The sequence below is a fragment of the Gracilinanus agilis genome, chromosome 1 (genome assembly GCF_016433145.1).
Source record: "Gracilinanus agilis isolate LMUSP501 chromosome 1, AgileGrace, whole genome shotgun sequence".
Lineage (NCBI taxonomy): Eukaryota > Metazoa > Chordata > Mammalia > Didelphimorphia > Didelphidae > Gracilinanus > Gracilinanus agilis.
The window spans coordinates 214,340,890-214,348,602 of record NC_058130.1 but is presented as its reverse complement, the minus strand read 5'-3'; the positions used below and the strand labels follow the sequence as shown (position 1 = coordinate 214,348,602).

The 7,713-nt window shown below is 36.8% G+C and overlaps 1 protein-coding gene across 1 annotated transcript in view; it reads right to left on the bottom strand.

Annotated features, from left to right (window-relative positions):
• PRKAR1B (protein kinase cAMP-dependent type I regulatory subunit beta) overlaps positions 1-7,713 on the bottom strand; it is a 219,261-nt gene that overhangs the window by 111,993 nt on the left and 99,555 nt on the right. The gene's annotated exons all lie outside the window — the stretch shown is intronic.

Here is a 7,713-nt window from a genome sequence, read left to right as displayed (position 1 = left end):
AGAAAAGAAAAGAAAAGAAAAGAAAAGAAAAGAAAAGAAAAGAAAAGAAAAGAAAAGAAAAGAGAGAGAAACAAGGAAAGGCTTGATGTAGAGTGTAGAAAGCAGAGCCACAACAATTGACACAATGATTATAATAATGCAAAGGAAAATAAAACTAAAAGACATCAGAATTCAAATTAAATATACTGACCTATCAAAGTTCCAGAGTTCTGGGGTTTTTTAAAGATCTTTATTTTCTGATTTAGAATTGATACTAAGTGCTGGTTCCAAGGCAGAAGAGAGGTAAAGGGCTAGGCAACTGGAGTTAAATGACTTGTCCAGGGTCATAGAGCTGGGAAGTGTCTGAGGCCACATTTGAACCCAGGACTTCCTACTCTCACTCCACTGAGTTACCCAGCTGCCTGCCCTTCCCCCCCAACACTCAACATATGCTATCATATATAAAGGTTTTATTGTTTATTTTTTCTTAACTATATTTCTCTGTTCTAAGAGAGGGTTCTATAGAAATAACTATGATGTTAAAAACAAAACTCACCAATAAACCTATTTTTGGGGGGATGATGGGGGTTTGGTTGGTTTGTGTTCCACCCTCACATAAATCATCAAACTGTAAGCTATGAGAGTGAAGGAATTTTGGAGATTATCTAGGACAAGTTCCTAATTTTATAGAACTAAGGCCCGTGGAGGGAATGTCTTGTCCAAGGTCACATCAGTCAAGAGACAAGCATTTATTAAGCACCTACAGTATGCTACTGTGCTAGATGCTGAGTATATAAATACATAAATTAAATGTAGTAGTACCTTACTCAACTAGTACTTTTCAAGAGCCTTCATATAAGCTGAAAATTGCACATGATTAATAAATATTTCTTACATATACACACTTAGGCACTTTACAACTTTTCTTAGACTTATCAGAGCTACCAGATCACTTGTATTTTGGAGCCATTATTAATAACTAAATAGCATTAATGAGACAAAGAGAAGCCCTGCTCTGACCCAGACACAACTTGTTACAGGGGAGAAGTTGGGACAAAAACTGATAGGAGAGTTAATGTTTGGGGCAAAACAATATAATGACTCACACTCCCACTACCGATTCTCAGAACAAGAGAACTCTAGGCCACTGCTAGGAGATTCTATACCACTTGGGAAAATGACTCATAGTAGGTAAAACTTTTAATTTTACATATTTTTCTGCCTTAATATTTTTTACAAATACTTGTATTCTTGTGTGTTGAGTTTATGTAAAATAAGGTCCATTGTGATTGCTATTCTGAAAGAAGGGAGGAGTGAGATAACAAGGACATAGATATATAAAGATAGAATAAATATAGGGAATAAATACAAATTAATTAAATATAAGACAGTTGGAGACAGAAAATAGTGTTAGTTGAGAGTAACAGGGAAGACTTTGTATAGAAGGTGTTGCTTAAGCTGCATCTTGAAGGAACAGAGGGATTCTAGGAGACTCAGTTGAGGAATGCATGCCAGGTATAGGGAACAGCTAATGCAAAGTCTGGAAGAGGGCAGATGAAGATGGAGTGTCCCAAAAAGAATAGAGGAAAAAATCACATACTTCTTTTTACATCTAGTTAGGTTTACAGAAACACAGTGAGTTGCAAATTCCTTCCCTTTACAAATATATGCAAATAAGCAAAACCTTTAAAAGGATAAGAACTACCTAGTGTTTTGGTTTTTTTTGTATGACTATTTGAATCATACAAAAGAGTTGTCACTAAATCATTCCAAAGACTACTGAGCTTTTGATGGCTGCTATAATCCTTAGGTAGGAAATGCATACTATAAAATACTAAGGTTAGCTTATTTCCTGTCTTAACTGGTTTAAAAAATAATTCTTGGAAACATTTGCTCACCAGTTAAAAGTTGAGAATATTTTTCCCTTTGAGAAAACATGCTATATGAGTTGTCCTAAGGTGCTAACTGATACAAACAGCTTAGAGCCAAGAAACACCATGGTATGATTTCTTACACAGTGAATGTACTATTTTTTATTTTGCTTTTGATGATCAAAAGTTCTTTTTTCATTGCCTTCTTCACAATCCAGGATATTAGTTTTTCTCTCTAGTTTCCTTTAGGCACTGGTTATTTCCTAACTGCTGTGAAGTTTTATGACCTTGAGAAAATTACTTAACCTCTGTGAGCCTCAGTTTCTTCTTTTGAACTGAATGACCTCTGTTATCATCTCCATCTCTAACATCTTATGATTTTATAATTATGTGGTACCTTTGCTGGCTAAAAGTTGATAGGAAAATATTTATATTGTGGTACCTTTATTAAGTTTTTATAATCTCACAGTTTTTTAAAAAACCTTACCATCTGTTTTAGAATCAATACTGTGCATTGGTTCCAAGGCAAAAGAGCAGGTAAGGTCTAAGCATTGGGAGTTAATTGATAGTCCAGGAACACAGGGCTAGAAAGTGTCTGAGGTCAGATTTGAACCTAGGACTTCCCATCTCTAGGTCTTGCTCTCAATTCACTGAGCCACCTAGCTGCCTCCTTGAATTATTTTGTTAGTGGACCTGTTTGTAAAAGCCACTAATCTTATTTAAAGTAATGATCTGATAAATATAATTGACATGTGCTGGTAAATGATTCACAACCAATTCTCTGGGGGAGGGGGAACTGTAGACATGGCACACTTTTAAGCTTAATCTATATTACTGACATTTTCTCCATCACTTTCTTAAGTCTAGACAACAAAATAATAAATCAAGGCCTTAATTTACAATATTTGCTCATTGTTATGATGTGTAACTGCTCACACTGAAATATAACAATTGGCATCTTGAGCTCACTGAAGCACACTATGTAATGTATTGAACTATTACTGTACAGTAAGAAATGCCAAATATGGGGAATTCAATGAAATACTGGCAGATTAGAACTGATATAGACTGATATAAGTAGAACCAAGAGAACAATATACACAACCACCATAATATTAAAAGGAAGGTTATTTCTGAATAATGGTGGACACCATTCTTGGTCCCAGATAATCAGCGAAAAGAACCTTCCTCCTCTTGAAAGAGGAGCAGGGAATAATGAGGACAGAATGTTGTATATGTCAGTTTGGTTTTTTTGCCTTAAATTTTTTACATATACTTTTTACATATACATATACATATACTTTTTTTGCCCATTTTCCTCCTCATTATTATAAGAAGCGGGTGGGGGAGAGCCAAAAATGTAATACAAAAACAATTTAAAAATTTTAATAATGGAATTTTTTTCAAACAAAGAAATTATCCTCTAACTAACTTCTCCCTGCCCTGGCATATAGTTCTTCCTACTCTCTCCAGAGTTTGGCCTGGACAAGTTGAATTTGTATATCATCATTGATATTAACCTTTTTGTGTGTGTATCATGAACCCAACTGACACTCTACTGAGACTATAGATCCTTTCTCATAATAAGTTTTAAAATTTCATAACTAAAGGAAATGCTAAACTTCAACTAGAGATTAGCATTTCCTTTAGTTATAAGATTTAAAAACTATTATTTTTTAACGTCAGCTAGAGATTAGTCAGTCAGTAAGCATTTATTAAGTGACCACTATGTGCCAGGCACATAGTTAAGTGTCAGAGTTAAGTCAAGTAAAGTGACAGAGATACAGAGAAAGGCAAGAGACAGCCCGTACTCTCAAAGGAACTCCAAGTCTATTGGGGAGATAATATGAAAAATAAATATGTAATTTTTATCTCATCCAAATCCACAGACCCCACATGAAATATAACCAGAGGATACTAGGGGCTCCAATAGATCCCATGTTAGGAACTCCATGATTAAAGTAAGGGCTTCCCAGTTACACTTTCATTCTCTCTTCAAAGATAAAATTAAGTAGGTAGTTAGAATCTCCAAGTAAAATCTGATATAAGGAAAAAAAAATTTACACATCTTTATCTGGCTTGACACTGTACCAAGTGTTACTGTTGTTCTTCCTTTGTGAACCAGTGACATAATGGGGTGATGTCTTGACTTGCTCATGGATTGGATTTAAGTGAGGCAAAGTTGCACAAAGTCACCAGTCTCACCCTCTCTTCCAGAGTCACCTCAGTCCAGTGGCAAATCCAAAACCAGGATACAGTGGATGACCTTGGCTTCTTCTATATGCTCCACAGAGCATGTTTCAGTCACCATCATGGTGGTTGAAACAAATTATTTTCATCCACTCATCCCTCAAAGAGAAGTCTTCACATGCTTGGGGCAGACATCCTCTTAACGCACTGATGGGTTTGAAACCTGTTGGTTATCCTCAACCTGATTTAACCCATCTGTCAAGATGGCTTTACCAGGGTGTGGCCACTGTGCATGCTACAGCTTCTTGGAACTGTAGGCAGCATTGAACTGGGGAGAGTTGAATGGGAAGAGGGATGAAAAAAATGAACATCGATGGTGGGTGAGCAGCCCTGAAAAGGGCTTGGCAAACCTCCCATTAGGAGTTCTAGTCTTCTCTGAATACCCCAACAAAGTAATTTAAGATGTAATTTAATAGGCAAAGTAAATTGAGATGGCACAGACCTCTGGGCCTCTAGAAGTTCCTGAATCACTCAAACTGGCTTTCTCTCCTAATTCAATTATCTCAAGGATTTCTCTTTTCCCTAATTCACTGTCTACCCAGACATAGCCTAAAACAGAGGGTGAATGAGTAGCAGAGAAATTCCAACTTGTACTATAAATGACAAAAGCCTTTTCTTTTAACACAGGTAATGCCCTTTGACAGCCTCATTTAAAGGAAATGCCTGTTAGACCCATTTTTCCTAAAGATGAAACCATAATGCACCAGATGCCCCCACAACTAATAACTGTGAAAGAAATAAGCCAGCAAGAATTTTAGAGTTCTAGCCCATCAAAAGTAAATTAAAACATGTCCTATCAGCCAACTCTCCTGACTTTTTCCCCGGCTGAATAACTATTTTTCCACTCTCCACATCCTTTCAAACAAAACCCAATCCCTTCCTATTTCTCAGGAATTTAATGGCATTAAAAGACACTGGCCTTTTCTGTTTTTTCTAATGCTGGCACATAGAATAAATTGACCTGCAAGAATAAAAACTGTTTTCAAGTTGAATCCAACAATAATCTCTTGGGGATTTTAATGCAATTAGTGGCACATGTCTTTAAAAACTCTCTAATAACATGTCTCCCCACTCTTATCTATACCATACATTTTGGCACTTGACTCTATCCATCTTAGAACTTTATTAAATATTCTTCTCTAATTGTTCTGTGTGCACAACTCTGGTCTCCCCAACCAGAGAGTAATCTCCTTGAAGGTAAGTAACAAATCATATGCTTTTTGTCCTTCAAATACAAGTAGCTTGGAGAGTGGGCTCAGCCACAGAGAAGCAAACTAACCAGGCTTTAATCCCAGGACCATAAATTAAGAAGTATAGGCTCTCAAATATATATAGTAGTTTTTAAAAATATTTTTAAATGTCTAATATCAAGCACTTTTTTCTTGAATCTACCCACATAAACACTGAAAAAAAAAGAGAAACATAACCTTTCTAACAAATATATATAGTAAAGAAAAACAGATTACCTTATTGGCCATGTCCAAAAATGGCCACGTCCAGGCACATTTAGCCCACTGCCTCTCTGTTAGGAGCTGGGTAGCATCCTATGTCATCTGTTCTCTTTCCCCAGATGTTGTAAACAGATGTTAGCTACCTTCAGGGCTTCTTGGTACTATTCAGCAGCAGTTTTGTATTTTGAATGGTACCTAGTATATTTAATTTGTTCTGGGCATCACAAACCCAGTCTCTGGTGAAAGGAGATAAGTTCTGCTATCCTATTTTTTTTTAAACCTTTACCTTCTGTCTTAGGATCAATACTGTGTACTTATTCAAAGGTAGAAGAGCAGTAAAAGCTAGGTAATAGGGTTGTGACTTGTCCAGAGTCACACAGCTAGGAAGTGTCAGAGGCTATAATTTGAACTCAGGACCTTCCCTCTCTAGGCTTTGCTCTCAATGTACTGAGACACCCAGCTTCTTCCCCTTTGCTATCCTCTCAATAATAGTTAGCATTTATATAGCACTTTAAGATCTACAAGTATATTATATAGTTTGATCCTCACAACAACCCTGGAAGGAAAGTGTTATTATTATCCCCATTATATAGTAGAGGATAATATTTATAAGGCTTTTATTAGCACTGATCCTGGCAATAAGGTCTATGTAAATTAAATTCAATAAACATTTATAAGCACCTACTACAGGCAACTGGGTAGTACAGCGGAAAGAGTGCCCAGCCTAGAATCAGGAAGACTCATCATATTGAGTTCAAACCTGGTCCCAGATACTTCCTAACCGTGTGACTCTGGGCATGTCACTTAACCTTCTTTGCCTCTGTTTTCTCATCTATAAAAATGACCTAGAAAAGGAAATAGCAAACCACTCCGGCATCTTTACCTAGAAAACCCCAAACAGCATCACGAATAGTTAGATGTAACTAAAATGATTCAACAAAAACAAAGCATGACAGGCACTGGATGCTAACCATTATGCTTATTGTCATCATCATTAATATTAAGGACTACTTATTAAGTCATAGTGATCAGAGCTTTAAAGCTGGAAGAGGTACTGACAGTGAACCCTTTCATTTGAAGATGAGAAAACTGAGATTTAGAAAATTTAAATGACTTTCCCAGGATTACACCATTACTAAGAGCTTAATTCAGTTCAACCTAATAAAGATTTGTTCAGTGCCTTCTATGTACAAGACAAAAACTAAAATAAAAAATAGTCCTTCCTCTCAAGGAATTTATATCTTACTAGTTATAAAAATAAACAAATACAAGGCAATCCAAGAAAGGAGAGAGCATAAACAACTCTGAGGATCAAGAAAGGGTCCCATAATAGGTGGCATCTGCAGGAGGTGGTACAGAAAAAGGATTTTTGAGAGATGAAGGTGAGCAGAGACCAAACTGGGCACACAAAACACAACGAAGTGGGAAGTTCAAGGAACAGTAAGTGACCAATTTCAATGGAAGGTAGAAAGTATTAAAGAGAATCACTTGAAATAAAGCTGAAAAGGAAGACTGGAGCCCAAATATAAAGGACTTTGAATGCCAACCAGATGAATTTGTATTTTATCCCAGAGGCAAAGGATCATCTTTGGAGACTTTTGAGCTGGGCATACACAGAGTGGTATATTCTGTCTATGAGAAGCTCTTCCTCCTTTGGAAGTGTCCATGTCAACTAAAGTTGGGTTTATAAGGATCGAAGTATTTGGCACATAGACCCAGAGATAATTCTGGGCTATAACCTTATTTCCTCCACGTCAGAATGGCCACAATAAAACTTTGGAGGATGCTGGGGATTATGCTGAGCTCAGAAGGGAGAAAAAAATGGATCTCAGCACTGAATACGAGACACCAATCAATTTTCCATTTAAAAACAGGCCTGCTGCTTCTAGTTAGCTCATTTTAGGAAAATCCCTCCTCTCAATTTGTAAGACAAAAAAATGTGCTGTCAGGGAGGGCCCAATGAATGCATTGCAAGGGATAGCATATCCATTTCTAGAAATATTGCCTCTCCTTTCTTCCCTTTCCTTGCTAGAATTAAACCTTCTTCTACTAGCACAGAAACAGTCAAGCATAAGCATTTGATAAATCCATTGCCTAAACATCCAACAACAAATACACCTGGCCCTATTAGTCCTTTGCCTCTCTGGGGGGGAGGGGGGGGG